This window comes from Podarcis cretensis (assembly GCF_951804945.1).
Source record: "Podarcis cretensis genome assembly, chromosome: 17".
NCBI lineage: Eukaryota > Metazoa > Chordata > Lepidosauria > Squamata > Lacertidae > Podarcis > Podarcis cretensis.
This window is the reverse complement of record NC_137187.1, coordinates 42,270,572-42,288,322: the sequence shown is the minus strand read 5'-3', so window position 1 is coordinate 42,288,322 and position 17,751 is coordinate 42,270,572. Positions and strand designations below refer to the sequence as shown.

Here is a 17,751-nt window from a genome sequence, read left to right as displayed (position 1 = left end):
CGCGCAACTTCGTGTGGCTCTCCCAAGGCTAGCGGAGCGCTGCGCTAATCCCGAAGCTTGGGGCGTGTGGAGCTCAGCGCGCCCCAAGCTTCTGGCTGCCGGCAAGGTCTCCATTAGCCATGGGAGAGCTGGGTCTCCCATGGCTAGCGGATAGCTTCCTGAAGCCTGGAGAGCGAGAGGGGTCGGTGCGCACCGACCCCCCTCGCTCTCCAGGCTTCAGCGAAAGCCTGCATTCGCCCCCTAGGATGCACACACATTTCCCCTTCATTTTTGGAGGGGGAAAAGTGCGTCCTATAGGGCGAAAAATACGGCATGTTGTCTCTGAAGCGAAGAAAGGGGGAGCCGTAACCCTACAGATGCAAAAGGTGAGCTACAATTTGAGGCCTGACATTATGGCAACAAGGAGAAATAAATCTTTGAAGATGGAAGCCTGGCCTGAATTGGAAAATGAAAGATGTAGAGATCTCTTTATGTGGAGATCAGATGACCTTTGGATTACAAATCTGATTCAGGTGGAAGTTGGAGCTTGGGGACCTTTGGATTTGAAAGGAGAGTGAAACAAGATTTGGAAGATCTTATAGGCCCTACTCTCAATTATGGAGGTTTGGCTGGAAGGAATGTGGATGCTGTTGGGTTGGAGCTTCCCCGAGATTTGGCTTTTAACACTAAAGACTATCAAAAAGACTGGCAGAGGGGACATGAAAGAGATTTAAGAGCCTCGGATTTAAGATCTCCGGGTTGATGGCTTTTTGGAGATTGATGGACTTATGCTGGGGACTGAAACCGGGAAGGGGTTTGGGTGGAATGGAAATTGGGAACTCAATATGCATATTATATAATTTGTTTTTTGGTGTTTTTTTAATGAGAGTTGGGAAATTTGTGGAATGGAATCTTTTCTGACCTTAGGGAAACGTATTAAAAATAAGTATAGATATAAAGCCTTGGATGAGAGTTAAGATTGGATAAAGTAAAAGCGGTTTTAAAAAATATGGTAAATTTAAGGATTTTGTTAGGAATGAGAGAATGTGCAAGGATTTGCTGAATTAACAATTTGAATTAGAATACAAAAACGGGAGGTGTGAGGAGGTCAAGGAAATAAGTTAAAGAAAGAAAAATATGTAAAGGTTTGATTTGTTTTTTCTTTTATTTTTTTTTAAATGATTGTATTTTTTCTCTTGTCTTTTTTATTTTGCTTGTCTTTTTTATTTTTTTGTAACCTTTAAAATTCTGAATAAATATTACTTCAAAAACAACAACAACAACAACAAAAAAACATTCCCACATGGATGTCAGTTCTGCCTTTGAAATTCTGGTAATGTCCGGGGAAATCCGGATGTATGGCAGCCTACTCCTTGGTACCTTCTGTATCCTTCTACCCCCCACCCCCCGAAGGCAAGCTGACCTTAAGAATTTAGAGATTTCATCATCTGAAGCCCCTCTCTCATTAGTCCCTTGCCTCAGGTCTTGTCCTCAGCCTATCCTTTTCCCAGGTTATTCGTTCTTATTCCATTGCTTGCATTTGACCCTTTCTTTAGCGTCTTGCCCCTTGGCTCCCTGTCCTATACTTTTCTAGCACTCAGCCTGCCCTCCAAGGTTCTTCCTGTACAATATTTTTTTATTTGCATTCAAAGTGACAATTTCCCATTACCTCGCAGGGTTTGGCCTGCAAACCATGTCAGCATTGCTGTCAGGATTGTGATGTTGTGTGCCAGTGGACTAGCCGAGCCAAACAGAGGCTTCAGTGCTGCAAGCGCAATATCCTATCAATGGCCATATTACAGCACTCTGCATTCTGGTGTTCCTGAAGAGCAGAAGGGTGTGCACTGAGACAGCATGGCCACACTGTTGCAGCAGAAAATGCATGTTCCCCTCTGAAATTATGCATAATGTGAACCCCTGGGGTGGCCATTCCTGTTTCTCCTGCTTCTGCCATAATGTTTTGTGAGTGGAGCATGAGACTTTTAATCTCGGGGTCGTGTGTTTGAGCCCCACGTTGGGCGAAAGATTCCTGCATTGCAGGGGTTGGACTAGATGCGTCACATGGCCCCTTCCAACTCTACCATTCTACGATTCCAACCTTTTCTGTAACCTGGATTTGGTGTGAGAATCATCTTCAGTTGGTCAAGGAATTTCAAAGGACTTGAAATGATGATGATGGGGCCACAGGATTAGCACTCAGCAACTGTCAGCTGTCTTCTGAGGAAGCTCAGCCAACTCTCAATGGTAAAAGATGGTCAGGTCTGGCTGACTCATCACCTTCCGACAAAGAGAGTCTATGGGGTTTGGCTGAGGCTAGCCAGAAGCCAGCCAGTGGAAACGAGCATGGAGAAAGCTCACAAGATTCAGGGCTCAAACCGCAAAACCCATTTTTAATGCCATGGCTCATAGTCCTGGGACATGAGAAATAATGCCCTTTGAGCAAAGTGCCTTTTTTTTGCCACTCAGGTAAGCACCATCTGTCCTTGTATGCTTGAGATCAGAACAGAGGACATACAGGCCAGAGCATGGGATTGCTGTTAACGCAATGTTGGATTATCCAACAGGCAGACTAAGCATGTGTTTAGGGCATCAGAAAAGCAGGGGTACCAAACTCCCCCTCTCCACACACACAAATGAGATTTTTAAAAAATAAAATGACATTTGATATTTTTTAAAAAAACATGTGAAAACTCAGAACTTTGTTACACTCTCCTAGGCACCCTCCCCCCGTTTTCCTGCTCTCTTCCTAACACCCACCTAAACCAGGGGGTGTTCTGCTACAGTAGATCACAATAATGTGGTTGCACGGGACCTATATGCTTGTGCATTTTGGCATATGTGTAAGTTTTGTGTCATTTTGAAAAACAAAAATATATTTTAGGGGATTAGTATTGTTTTTATTTTTCACCATGAATTTGGGGGCACCATACCCCTCCCCCAGTGCTTAGGGTCTCTAAAGGCCATGGATGCCTTGAGGTGGACAGGTCTCTCTCTCCTCCTCTCTCCTGTCTGAAACTGAAGCTGCAGTCCAGCCCAGGAGGAGAAACTGGCCTGTTAATCCCCAAATGCCCACAAGAGGGAAGCATCTCAACCTTAGTTTTTAAAAGCAACTTATTTTTTACTTTGGGTAAGATGGATGCATTTCACAGCTTGCACAGGATGTTCTGTGTTGGCTTCCTTTCCAACCAACACACCCAAACACTCTCTGTGTTCTCTAATGCTACAGCTTTATTCAAAAAATCATCTCTCCCCCCTTGCCCCCCAGGGGCTACACTGTCCCAGTTGCTCTGTCATCCACCTGTCACGCTCCCCTCCTTATTTGGCTACGACTACACAGGGAGACCTTGACTAAAGAATAAACATCCAGCTTCCTGGTGCTCTCTAGAGGCGGTGTATGCAAAGGTGGGTGCACAAGGAAGAAAAGTGGGAGGAAAGGGCATGGATTGGGAAGCCCCATACCCTAAAATCCATGGGGAAGGGAGTTCTCCAACCAGGAGCAGGAGGCAGAAGTGTGTGTGCCCACCTGCCACCTGTTTCCTTCATGGCTGTTGCCACAGGTAGGTCTTGGACGTGTCAATCTGGCCTGGTGGAGGGGGCAGCAGGAGAGGGTGCCCCCCTCCTGTGGCTGGAGGAGGGGGTGGAGCTGACATGGGCGGAGCCAGTTGCGCCAGCGGTGCCATGGGCAGGGGCGGGTCCCCCTCCGCATCCCACAAGCTGATGAGGGGCGGGTAGACCTCGTTGAGCGGGATGGCCGCCGCATGCTGCATGTAGTTCTTGAGCGAATGACGGCAGCCTTTCTCCTTGAGTCGCCGCGAGGCGCAGAGAAGCAGCAGCACTGCGCTCAGGGCAGCCAGCAAGGAGCCGGTGATGGCAGCCAAGGCTGCTCCTCCAGCCCAACCTCCCATCAGTTCCACTGCGAGCGAGGCCTCCTTGGTGGTGACATTGAGGCAGGAGCGCTGGGTGTGGGGCAGCTGCAGAAGAGGCGGAGTCATGGCAGAGGTTGGCAAGGGGCTTGTTGGGGGCGCCGAGGAGCCCTTGGAAACTGCCAAAGAAACTGTGGTTGTCAGATGACCCACAGAAGAGGCGGAAGACCCTTCTTGGGTTGCCCAGGAATCCAGAGAAGTTGTGGAAGCACGTGGGGTTGCTAAGGCAGCTTCCAAAGAGCTGGTGGAGGCCACCAAGGATGGGGGGACATCCGTGTAACCAGCAGCTGCTGAGGACCTGGGAACAGAGGACACAACAGTAAGGCAAATCTCATAGCGGGTGGCTGGCTGTAGGTGCGTGAGGTTGAACTCCTTGATGCCCACAGGGACTCGTGCTGTGTAGCTCAGGTGGGGATTATGGATTCGCATGGTAGCTGACGACCACGGCAGCAGTGGAGGAGGTGGGTGGGCTGTGGAGGACTCATCACTCCTCTCACTCTTCCTCCCCTCCGCAAAGGATGTCGTCCACTGCACCACCACAAAATGTGACTGAACCTTCTTAGCAAGAACAAGCAGCCGGATGGGGGCAATGGGTCTGTCTTCTGTCACAGCAAGGACCACACTGCGGCTGGTAGAGCCCAGCCCATTCCACGCCACACAAGTGTAGACTCCTGAGTCTGCCGGGCTGGTGGCACTGATCTCTAGAGTTCCCCCTACCCTCAGATGGAGCCTCCCTGACCCTGTGGTCACTTTCCCCCCCGATGGCGTTATCCAGTGGAACTGCGGTGGTGGCTCTGAGCTGGCTGGGCAATCCAGAGCTGTTGTTGAGCCGGCTGATACCTCCAGCCTCTCGGAGAGAGCCTTGGAGGAGATTTCTGGCAGGCATGATCCTCCCATGACACCTTTCAGCTCTTCTTGGAGCTGTTGCCCAGCGGCTTCCAAGGGCAGGGTGCAGAGCGTGGTTTGGGACTCAATTAACCGGACATGTCCCATGGCCAACGGCTGCCAGGCTTCTGGGCAATCACAGCGTAGTGGGTTTCCATAGAGACTGAGCTCTGCCAAAGCTGGCAAGGCCCCTGTCAGGCCTAGAGGGAAGAGGCTGAGGGCCGCATTGCTGGCCAGAAGGGTGCGAAGAGCTGGCACCTCCCGGAAGGCTCCAGGATGCAAGTAGGAGAGACGTGGGTTGTTGCACAGCTCGAGCTTTGCCAACTCTGGGAGATTCTCAAAAGCGTCTTTGTGGATGCCGGTCAGATCCTCCATGCTGTTGAGGCTCAGCTCCTCCAAGTGCAGCATGTCCTTGAAGTCCCCTGTCCGAACTTCTGCGATGGGGTTCTTGTTGAGATCCAGGAACTTCAGGAGAGGAAGGCCCTTCAGTGCCTTGGTAGGAACATGTGGAAGATGGTTGTCGTAGAAGGACAAACTTTCCAGGTAATCCAGCCCTCGGAAAGCATCAGCGGGTACTTCGCTTAGCTCCATCCCAGCCAAGACGAGGCTGTGAAGCCGTCCCAGTGGCTGGAAGCTGCCCCCTTCCAGCTGCGAGATGGGGTTCTCTCCAATCATCAGGATCTCCAAATTGGGGAGAGGGAGGAACCAGCGGTGGTTAATGGCACGGAGATGATTGGCATTGAGATGCAGCCGAAGTAGGCTCCTCAAACCGGCAAAGGCCAACGGCTCGATGGAAGAGATGCGGTTGTGGTTTATGTAAAGTTCCTCAAGTGACGTGAGGTCATGCAAACAGTGGTCAGGTAGCTCCTCCACCTGGTTCTCCTCCAAGTAAAGCGTAATGAGGCGCGAGAGGTTAGCTAACCCAGTATCGCTGATTCTGGAGAAGTGGTTCTGCGAGAGGTCCAGCTCAGTCAGGTTGAGCAAGTGCTGCAGCTCCCCGCTGACCCTGGATATCTTGTTGCTCTGCAGCAGGAGAACCTGGGTGTCTGAAGAGAGATTCCCTGGCACTTGGGTCAGCAGCAGGTCATTGCAGTCCACTGTACGGGCCTCGTGGTAGACTGACTGTGGCGTGAACCACGGGCGAGTCTCGCAGACACACTGTGGCGGGCAGGTGAGAGTGGCAGGCAGCAATCCTGGCAGGAGCAGCACCAGCAGAGCGTGGAGCGGGAAGGAGGGCATTGTGTCCTCCCCAGACAGGCACCCTTGGCAAGGCTGGGGAGAAAATCTTGATCTGTCAGATGTGAGCTCTAGGGCAGTCCATGGAGCAAGCTCATCTCTGGAAGGCAAAAGAGAGAATGAGTTGGACCAGAGGTTTCCAAACTTATTTGGCCTACCACCCCCTTTACAGAAAAAAATTACTCCCCCCCCCCCCGGAAATCTACCTTCTTTAAGTAAGCAAGCAAACAGAAAGATGCAGTGACAAATTTGTGATCTTTTATGTGTTTATATTGCTACCTATGCTCTACAACACTTCCCACTTTCCAGGCCTGGGTGAAGCTGGAAAGGGAGAAGCCCTTGTCTCTAGCCTGACTGCCAGATCCAGGAGAGGCACTCTTGCTGCCCTGCAATGGTGCCTGACTTGCCAGTAAGTGTCATTACACAACAGATCAAACATGTACAAACTGTTTTTCAAAATTTTCTCCTCCTCTCTTCTTACTGTATGCTTCCACTGCCCCCTTATTCAATGTCCTCCATTTGCACCCAAGGCTACTACCACTCCCTGGGTCATTCCAGCCCCCCCCCCGGGTGGTATTGCCCACAGTGGGAAACACTGGGTTAGACAGATATGAAAGTGGGGTTTCTCAGAGCAGGCATGTATTCTGAGTTCCAATCTAGCCTCCTGTCTCTGGCTGTATTCTGCTTCCTGTTGACTGTGAACTCCCTGTGTTTCCAGTGCTGGTGGAGGAATTCAAAGTAGCACCATGGCAAGCCTTCTGTCCACGCCAGCTTTTCAGCTTGCTCCATGGAATGCTGCCCCCATGTGCTTCTGGAGACATTAAGCCATTCCTAGCTCATCATCTCGAGGGACGCGGGTGGCGCTGTGGGTTAAACCACAGAGCCTAGGACTTGCCGATCAGAAGGTTGGCGGTTCTAATCCCCGCGACGGGGTGAGCTCCCCTTGCTCTGTCCCTGCTCCTGCCAACCTAGCAGCTCGAAAGCACGTCAAAGTGCAGGTAGATAAATAGGTACCGCTCCGGCGGGAAGGTAAACGACATTTCTATGAGCTGTTCTGGTTTGCCAGAAGCGGCTTAGTCATGCTGGCCACATGACCCAGAAGCTGTACGCCGGCTCCCTCGGCCAGTAAAGCGAGATGAGCGCCGCAACCCCAGAGTCGGTCACGGGGTCAGAGGGGTCCATTTACCTTTACCTTTAGCTCATCTCTAGACCAGCTCATCTCTAGACCAGGTGTGAACCCCTCTTCACAGAGTAAAGGCAGCCAGTGCCCCCTGGAGTGCACACAAACAGAAGCAAATGAAGCACAAGAATGTGAACAGCTGGGTGTGGGGAGAGCAGTGAAATGACAAAAAAACAAAAAAAAAACACCGCAGCAACTTCACTGTGCTCTAAAGGAATAATGTGAACACACCCTCTGTCTCTTTTTAAGAGTATGTTTCAAGTCCTCAGTACTGTAGTGGACAATGTGAGCAACATCTGGTCTGGAAATCACAAGTAGGAATTTAGCTGTGGTCAGGATGTAAGCAGCCCGTGCCCTTTGCTGCTCCTTGCAGCTCTCCCCTTCCCTGTCTCTTGCCCCACCTCGACTTTTTCACATAACTATTTCTCAACTCTTCTCCAATCATCACTATTTTAGAACAGAATAAATCAGAGTAAGAAAATGTGTGCAAATATCCGTAAAGAACTTCCTGCTGCTCTCTACACAAGATCCCATTCTGAGCCCCAAAGTCTATATTCCATTTCTTAACTCAGGTTTTCTAAGTAAATGGAATTTTAGGCGCTAACAACAACATCTGTGCACACGGGACTTTTGCAAAAATGGTCACAAAAGGGCAAGACCTGATGAAAACACAGACTATACAAGCCATTGGCTAAGGCATTGCAATGTCACAGCCATGAGAAGGTCCAAGTTGGTGTCAGTTGGGAAAAGATGGAGAGAGGTCAGCAGCAGAGGGAGGGGCTTCCATGGTGCTCTCATCCGTTGCAGTTCAAAGTGAGCATGTCCAGGGCAGTAACATTTCTGGTCCTCTCCTCCACCACTCTTAAAAGGTTAAATCTGACTTCCCTGCTAAGAGGTCTATCTGGGAGAATTCCTCTTTTGGTGTGCAATATGTGCCCTTTGTTGGGAAAGGGATCGAATTTCAAACCAACTTTTCTGTGGTGTGTCGCTGGCTGTAGCTCCTGGTTTGCTGCAGTTCAGCTGTGTCTGCTCCAAGCACATTCCCCATCCCCTTCTCTTTTTTTATTTGTCTTGGCCATAGGCTAAAAAGTAATGAATGCCAAAGTCAAAAGTGTGCAAGGAATGTATCTGTAGAAATGTATCTGTAACTCCATACATCAATCAGAGATCAAATCTGAGATGAATTATGTGTTTATACACCCCAAGTGCATTGCTGAAGCACATTGTCACTGCTGCAATCAATCACATTCATACTTAAGAAAATCCTTAAGAGCTTTTGCTGCTTGAAAACAAAGTCACACTCCTACTTACACGGTTGTCTCTTCCATTTAAGAGGAATTTGATCTGGCCCAAAGCAGGTAAATTCTTGTCTCTATAAGCTGGATGACCGGATGCAAAAAAAGGAAGGGGGTCTCTAATAAGATGGAATTTTAGCAAGTGCAGCTTCTCTCTCTCTCTCTCTCTCTCTCTCTCTCTCTCTCTCTCTTTCTCTTTCTCTTTCTCTTTCTCTCTCCCACCCATAACAAGCTACACCTACTGAAATGTCCTCTGCTTTACCACCCTTAGAAGGTACCAGAATCCAGGCCAAATACATGCCATACATTTAAAGCACATTCTCTCCTCCCAAAGAATTATGGGAACTGTAGTTTGTTAAGGGTGCTGGGAACTGTAGTTCTGCAAGGGGTGTAAACTACAGCTGCCAGGATTCTTTTGGGTTGGGTGCTTCTGATTTGTTTGCATAAAGAAAAGGAACAGGGGCCTGATTGGACTTTGAAGTGGAAGGTCAGAGACTGGTGTGGTCAGCTGATGGGCTTCAGAAAGGAAGTTTAATGCCAGGTCCTTATTTTGTGAGACAGGGGTCCATCAGAGTTGATGGAAATGGATGGAGAGCTCTTCAGAAGCAGAAAGTACTGTAGAAGGGATAAGGAAAAGGTGGAGAAAGAGGGAAAGATGCAGCCTCTGGGGTATCCAAAAGGTTCCTAGCTAGCAAGATGAACAGTATCACTTCTTATGCCTGAGTCAGGCTCAGAAATTAACACAGTGTTATGAGTTGGTGGGGGGTGGGATAGGCTGTATGCAGAGACTCTTCTAATTCCTGGATATAGCAAGTGTTAAAATCTAATTCAAATTGCTGAAACAGCCAGACAAGTCTCTTGGTAAGGGCCCTCTAAGTATGGGCCATTAAGGTAACAAAGGAAATGGCTCTGTGCCAGATGATTGGACCTCCCTCCCTCAACTCGCTGGTAGTTAGAGAATCAAAGGCCAGAGCTGGGAGCTCAGGTGTGTTTGGAGTAGAAGCTAGCAGGCTGCCGACTGGGCAGCTGGGAAACAGAGCTATGCCTGATTTCTGTTTGAAGCCAAGGCTGCAGCTCTGGGAGAAGCAAGACCCTTTTGGGGGGTTTAATGCTGTAAACCCCTCCATCGTAGGCTCAGATTGGATATACCGTATGTGTAAATAAACCATATATCCTAAAGAAACCACAGTCTCCGCTGTTCCTCATTCCAAAAGAAACACCAATTCTGGGGAAGCTCCTGGAAGCCCTGGAATCTCTCACCTCTCAGAGACAGGAGTAGTGATAGATAGTAAATCCTGTTTTACTGACAGTCATTGGGTGTAAAAAGTTTTTAAATAGTGCCAGCTAGGAAGAGTTTGTCCAATTTTTTGGGTGTGAAATGGCTTCTGTAAAAATCTTATTCTGTTGTCCAGGGAATTTTATTTGTAAGCCTTTTAGATGTTTTGAAATGTATCATAGTTTTAGTGTGATCATTTGTTGCTTTTTATTGTTTGTCTGCTCTGGGATCTCTTTTAAGATTGAAGAGTGAAGGAAAGACAGAAATACATAAAGATCAAACAGGCTTCCTTCCAGGGAGACAATTAAGGGACAATGTAAGGAATTTGATAGATATTATTGAATACCTGGATATGAGAATAGATAGACAAGCGGCCTTGGTGTTTATAGACGCCGAAAAGGCATTTGATAATATCTTGTGGGACTTCCTAAAGAAAAGTTTGGAAATGATGGGACTGGGAGAAAAGTTCAGAAAAGGCATAGAAGCAATATATAAGGAACAGAAGGCAAAATTGGTAATAAATAATACCACAACAGAATACTTCAGTATACATAAAGGAACTAGACAGGGTTGCCCCCTGTCTCCTTTACTATTTATAACAGTATTAGAAATACTTAACGAGAGACTGAGAGGGGCAACAGAAGTCAAAGGAGTCAAGGTAGGAATGAGGGAATATAAAATCAAAGCTTTCGCAGATGACATCGTATTAACCCTAGAAGATCCAAAACATAGCGTAAAAGAAGCCTTACAAAAAATTGATGAATTTGGAGCTGTGGCAGGATTTAAGGTAAATAAAAATAAAACTAAAATGCTGGTTAAAAATCTAACTAAGGAAGAAGCGATAGATTTGGAACGAAGGGCGGAAATTACGGTAGTTAAGAAAGTGAAGTATCTTGGAGTGTGGGTTACGGCTAAAAACTTAAATTTGTATAAGGATAATTATGAGGTCACCTGGAGGAATATAAAGAAAGACATGGAAATTTGGGGGAGGATGAAATTCTCCTTTTTGGGGAGGATAGCAGTTGTTAAAATGAATATTCTACCTAGAATGCTGTTTCTATTTCAAACTATCCCCATACTTAAAGGATTAAAACAGTGTAAAGAGTGGCAGAGAGACCTGGTGAAATATATCTGGCAGGGGAAAAGACCACGGATAAAAATGAAAATTTTGACAGATGAAAAGGAAAGAGGGGGTTTTTCTTTTCCGGATTTGAGTTTGTATTATGAAGCGGCGTGCATACTTTGGTTAAAAGACTGGATAAAACTGGAGAATAAAGACTTACTGGACCTGGAGGGTTTTAATAATTGGTACGGATGGCATTCGTACCTTTGGTATGGGAAAGTGAAGGTCCACAGGAGCTTTATGAACCATATTTTCAGGGGACCAATATACCAGGTATGGGAAAGGAATAAAAATCTCCTGGAAAAAAAGACCCCCTGGTGGATATCCCCAATAGAGGTCTTAACGATCAAGAAAACAAATTCGGAGGAGAAGAACGCCACCTATGAAGAACTTCTAAGAAAAACAGAACAAGGGCCTAAACTTAGACCCTATGAAGAAATAAAAAGTTCATTCACTGGTTGGTTGCAATATCACCAGGTGAATGATTTGTTAAAAGAGGATAAAAAGAACCTAGGTTTTGAAGATAAAAAATCGAAATTTAACATAGAGATAATAGAAGGTAAAAACAAAATATTGTCCAGAATCTATGATATGTTACTAGAGTGGCATACAAAAGACGAGGAGGTGAAGGAGGCGATGATTAAATGGGCAATTGACTTTGGCTATAATATTGACTTCGAAAGGTGGTCGGAATTGTGGAATAGCAATATAAAGTTTACGGCCTGTATGACACTGAGAGAGAATGTTTGGAAGATGCTATACAGATGGTACCATACACCGATGAAATTGGCCAAAATGTATAGATTAAAGGATAAGAAATGCTGGAAATGTGGTGAGGTGGAGGGTGACCTCTACCATATGTGGTGGACATGTAAAAAGGTGAAAGGCTTTTGGGAATCAATCTACAATGAGCTTAAAAAAATATTTAAATATACCTTTCCCAAAAGACCTGAAGCCTTTTTGCTGGGAATGATGGGTAAAGAAATCAAAAAAGAAGACAGGACGATATTTCTTTATGCCACCACGGCAGCAAGAATTATGTGGGCACAATACTGGAAAGTGGAAACCATTCCCAGTATAAATGATTGGCAGATTAAAATGGTAAACTATGCTGAACTTGATAGACTAACAGGCAGAATACGAGATCAAGATGAACAGAAATTCCAGAAAAATTGGAGTAAATATTGGAATTATATTGGAACAAATTCATAAAGTGAACTGGCGGGGTTAGAACAATTCTATCAGCGAGTGAATTTAAGACTTAAAGATTAAAAATCAAGTACGTAATAGAGGAAAATATTTGATACTTACCAAAAGGGTGGAAGGGAGTCTAGGGCTCGGTTGAGCCCAAAAAATTGTGGTTTTTTGTTTTTGTTTTTGTTTTTTCCTTTTTTTTCTCTTTTTTTCCTTTCTTTCTTTCCTTTTTGACGATTTCATTTTACTTTATTCTTTTTTATATATAGTTGGGAGAAAGGAAATGTTAGCCTATTTACCCATATTGTTATGACCTTTTGTGTATTTTTCCTTTTGATGTATATCTGTTTATGCAAAACTTTAATAAAAATGTATTTATAAAAAAAAGAAAGAAATGCTTGCAGCTTAAGCAAACGAGCAAATGGAATATACCTGGAATGTCTCTCACCTACAGTCTGCAGTGGCAGCCTCAAATGCTTAATTTGAGGGGCGATCTGTGCATGGGTAGGTACACCAGCACATTGCTTGAAATGGCTGATTAGTGTGCTTGTTTGTGAGCAAATTTACTTGCAGGTTAATAATGATGATGATGATGATGATGATGATGATGATAATAATAATTTATTTCTACCCCGCCCATCTGGCTGGAGCACTTCTCCAGGAATGGAACTGTTTGTAAATTCCCAACCATCATGTCATTATATGTGGCAAATTTGAGGGCAGAACCATTTTCCCTGGGAGGTCTCTGGAGATGAAAAATGTCATAGGTGAGCATAAAACATCTATGAAGAAGCAGTTATGCCCATGAAATAAACCTGGTTTGATACCCTGATCAGTGCCAATACAGCAGATGAGATGCAGATTATACCAGCTTTTCTTGGGTTGTTCTGGGACTAATCCCAAGGAAAACAGCTGGTGTAGATGCTGGCGCTTCTGTTCCTGCTTTGGGGGCTTGAGGGGGTGAGCTGTATTCTCCCAAGCTTCCCCTCCTCGTCCCTGGGAGCAAAAATCAGTGACCGGCTCCTGAACCCTGGGTGCTGTTGATCTGTCCCATCTGTGCAGGATGGGATTTTCTAGATAGTGGTGCTGGCAGCAAGAGGGCCTGTTGGGTAATTGGTGACCTAGATAAACCACTGTGTGGAACAGCTGGAGCCTGACAAGCCTTGCAGATCTCTGGGCGGGGGCACGGGGGGGGGGGAAGTCGGGGGACAGAAGATGAGAAGACATGACCCTGTGGATCAGGGCACTTGGTGCGATATGTGAGGAGCAGGGCAGGATTTGTGGAGGGCAGGAGGAGAGAGCAAAGTAGAGGCATGGGTTTAGGATGCTGGGAGCAGTAAGTCATATCCCAGCAGGAAGGATGATGGATTGCCAAATTCAGACCCCATGAGAGAGCTTTTGTCCATCTAAGTTCAGTCGGGTGCCCTTCCTCAGACTACAGCTCCCATCAGTCCTGGCTCTGCTGGGAGGGTAGCTGAGTGCCGCAAGTTAGCCACCTCTGTCTTGAGGGTTGCATAGAAGAGAGAACTTCACCAGGTGTGATTTTTCCCATCTTGGCACTGCTAGGATAGGAGACGCCTGTTTATATTCACTCTCCTTTGCAATCCTTGAAGGTGGTACAGGAGCAACCAAAGCGATGGATTCTGCCTGAGGGATATTGCAGCCCAAATGCAGTCCCTTGAATCTCCCCACCCACAATCAGCTTCTGCTTGTTGTCTGCTCTGAAGGGCACAGCAATGCCGTCTCCTGCCCATATTCCCCTTGGATGACTGGACTACAAGCACAATAGGAAGATGGGGCAAGGACTGAGCAGAGTTAGGTGCCTCTGGCCAATCTCAGGCTTCTCTCTCCCTCTTAGGATTGCAAGATGAATGCTCATGGTCATGAATCAGAACTACTGCTCAATAAATACCATACACTGTCTAGCCACCGTGTAACCTTTCTGCAAGCAAATCAGGATGAATGAACATAAGAAGAACCATCTGGATCAGGCCAATGGCTCTTCTAGTCCAGCAGCTGTCCTCCCAGTGTCCTCCCAGATGCTTACAGGGAAATCTCCAAGCAAGACAAGAGCCCTCCCCTCTCTCCTGAGGTTCCCAGCATCTGGCATTCAGAAACATTGCAGACCCTCCTTTATTTCCCAGAGACAGTCCCAGATTTACAGAAGCCATCCTGGTTCCTGATTTGATCTTGGAATGTCCCACTTTCCTTAGGACATTCCTATTTTCATCAGAGACATGTTGGAGGGTATGGAGTTACGCGACCCCTGAGTTAAGGAGAGGAGTAACTAGACAACTTTTAGAAGACATTTGAAAGCAGCCCTGGCTAGGAAGCTATTTAATGTTTAATGTTGTGTTATGGTTTCATATATGCTGGAAGCCGCTCAGAGTGGCTGGGGAAACCCAGTCAGAAGGGTGGGGGCATGATGATAACAACAACAACAACAACAACAACACTTTAATAGTATTTTCATTGGGGAAATGTTGGAGGGTATGGCATTGCAGAGCCAATTTTAGCCTTGTGCTCAACGGTCCAAGTCCAAGTCCAGCCACCCGGCTTCGAGGCCCCAAAGTCTCCTCAGTCCTAGCCCAATGACCAAGCCACTGCGCCACACAGGTGCCTTCCACAAGGTGGACCACTAAGCAGAGGGCCAGCAGAAGCTGGGGGATTTTTGAGACTCCTCATTCCCTGTCCCTCCTGCCCCCCTCTCCCCTGCAGCCGCAGAAATGGCGCCAGGCCTGGAAGGTACTGCGATTGAGGCATGTGAGGCAGAGCGTGAGCTCATTTGCACGAGGGCCAAGAGCAGCAACAGCAGCCAAATGCTGCCGTGAAGGGGAAGCTAAAAATAGAGATGTGTCAAAGAGAGAGAGAGGAGAGAGAGAGAGAAGTGGCGGACAGGGCGGGGGTGGGGGGAGGTGGAGAGTAGAATTTGTGACTAGGACTGTGACTTTAAGAGGACTTGCATTAAGGGTGAGCAGCACTGGAAAACAGTGGATGGAAGTTGTCAGCGACTCAGAACAGGCATGACACACAGATCCTGGCCCTGTGTCCTCACCTGGGTGCTTCCCTTGTTCGAATTGTGGCAGTGGCAAGGTGCAGGGCGGGGTGGTACATCTGTTCAGGATAGCTGCTTGCTGTCGCTGACAAGGCCTGTGATGAAGGCATGTTTCCCCCTCTGCCACTGATGTTCTTAATCCTGACCTCACATCCCTTCTTGTCCCCGGCTCTCTTGTTCAGAGCTGTCAGCTTTGCTGGAGAACATTGCTTTGTGGCTGGTCACTAAAGAAGAGCAGCTTTTTAAAAAAAGGTTTTTAATTTTTTTAAGGGAGATCTATTTAGGGAAAGTGTAGTGCTGTGCAATGTTGAAATTCCCATGAGTTCTGCTCTGGCATTCCATGGCATTCCATGGGACTCTACACAGGCTGCTAATGGGGTGCCCCCAGATGGACCACAACTCCCATCAGCCCCAGGCAGCATGGCCAAGGGAACAGAGATGATGGGAGCTGTAGTCCAGCACAAATATCTGGATTGGACCCTGTTGGCTGCCCCTGAGTCACAGGGTGGGGAGATCCACACAAAGCTCTTTCAGGGTTGCAAATGTGCGTTCCACACACATTGCACAGAGCCATCTTCATGGAAGCCAAAAGCCCCTTAGTAAACCACAGGAACTGGCTCTTGCCAGTTACAGTAAGCTCACAACTTACGCATTTAACTTGTGCACATTCAGCTTAACACATGTGGCAAATAATAATAATAATAATAATAATAATAATAATAATAATAATAATAATGAAAGGAGGTGGAGTTCCAGGAAAATGCCTTTGGCATTCCTGCCTGCCATTTAACCCAATGAGTTTTGACTATACCCGTGATTCCTGGAACATCGTTGTGACTTCCTGTCCTACGACTGTTTGGTCCTTCTGCTCACATGGATATTGTGTGAGTTTGTGTGATGGGCTTGCATGCTGTTTTAAAGATGACTTTTAGTTGGTGGAATGCTCTTGGGGCAACTAGTTCTGGGCTACGTGACCTAATAGTCTGACTCCTTGCAAGCCACACTGCCTGTGCCCAGCACTCAGCATGGTCAAATGTGTGTACACATAACATATTCTTTATTTCACATTCAAGTGCTTTGAGAACAGGCAAGTTGCCTCAGCTGCAGAAACAACTAACATCCCTCCCCCATGCCCTGCATTTTTTGTACAGTGGTACCTCGGTTTACGAACTTAATTCATTCCTGAAGTCCGTTCTTAAACCAAAACTGTTCTTAAACCAAGGCATGCTTTCCCTAATGAGGCCTCCCGCTGCCGGTGCCTTTCCACCATTCAGCTTCCGTTCTTAGACTGAGGTAAAGTTCGCAAACCGGGACACTATTTCCAATTTTGCGGAGTTTGTAAACTGAATCGTTCTTAAACTGGACCGTTCTTAAACTGAGGTACCACTGTATCAGGTTGAGGTAGACTTAATAATTTGGCTTTGCAATCACAAAAAGTGACATTTTTGTAGTACAGTCATACCTTGGGTTGAATATGCTTCATGTTGAGCGCGTTCAAGTTGCGCTTTGCGGCAACCCGGAAGTAATGGAGCGCGTTACTTCTGGGTTTTGCCGCTTGTGCATGCGCAGACGCTCAAAATGATGTCACGCGCATGCCATGCGCAGAAGCGGCGAAAAGCAACACGCGTGTGCGCAGATGTGCCGCCGTTTGTTACGTTTGCTTCTGGATGCGAACAGGGCTCCGGAATGGATCCTGTTCACATCTCGAGGTACCACTGTAACGGCATCTCATGAATGATGAATTTGGGCACTCAAACCACTTTTTGAGTTTGACATCCCTTTTACACCTCTGTTTAAGTACACTGCTTGTGAATATGGCCACTGGTGTTTAACAGGTAGAATGACGAAGGCTGGAGGAATTTTGACTTCTGCCAATTTGCAGACTGATCTGATCCACATCTCCTGGACTAATGTGTGATCAGTATGAATATATATTTCAGACACTGCTCTTCTCCAAATTTTGTGATGTAGTTCTTGGCTCAAAAAGCAAATAAAAGTTTTTTAAAAAGCATATATAAGTCTATGTTTTAAGATAAAATACATTTAGTAATGTGTATTTTGTGAGAAAGCACACATTTAAATACAGTTTTGGGGAGCATATTTCTTTAAAAGAGAAGATTTTTTAAAAGGTTTTTTTGGGGGGGAGTTATTTGTCCTGTCTGCACGCTTCTTATGATGGAGGACCGCTGTAGCCACCCCCAACGACACGTTCTCAAGATGCAGAGTGAGGGAACAGCTGCAGTCGCCTGCGGTTCCTGCGCAATGTTTGCCATCTTGCCAAAGGTTGCAGGCAGCTTTACCTGCAGCAATTGCATGTTGGTTGCCCTCTTAAAAGACAAAGTCCAGCAACTGGAGGAACGTGTGGCTACGCTCCAAAGAATTAGAGAGCTGGAGCTCTTCTTGGAAGCAACAGAGCACACCGTCTCCACCAAGGAGGAGACAGGGGACTCCCCTGAGAAGGAGGCTAGTTCACCAACACAGGAGCCAGATATATGGAGAAACGTGACTCAAAGAAGTAGGAAGCCCAGGGTTCGCTCTGATTGTTTAGAAATACACCATCGCTTTGAGGTCCTCTCCCCTAGCATGGAAGACGAAGAACAGACTC

The 17,751-nt window shown here is 46.8% G+C and overlaps 1 pseudogene across 4 annotated transcripts in view; it reads right to left on the bottom strand.

The window, feature by feature from the left end:
- Window positions 1-1,283: 1,283 nt before the first annotated feature.
- LOC307205961 (leucine-rich repeat neuronal protein 1 pseudogene) overlaps window positions 1,284-17,751 on the bottom strand; it is a 40,817-nt pseudogene continuing 24,349 nt past the window's right edge. The window contains exons 2-4 of one of the 4 annotated variants that reach the window (XR_013843957.1): window positions 8,515-8,582; window positions 7,216-7,294; window positions 1,284-6,123 (exon numbers count right to left, since the gene is read on the bottom strand). The product of XR_013843957.1 is annotated as a leucine-rich repeat neuronal protein 1 pseudogene (transcript). Of the gene's footprint in view, window positions 6,124-7,215; window positions 7,295-8,514; window positions 8,583-15,146; window positions 15,159-17,751 lie in introns of those variants that run through there. The other 3 variants (XR_013843958.1, XR_013843960.1, XR_013843956.1) reach the window with 3 other exon arrangements.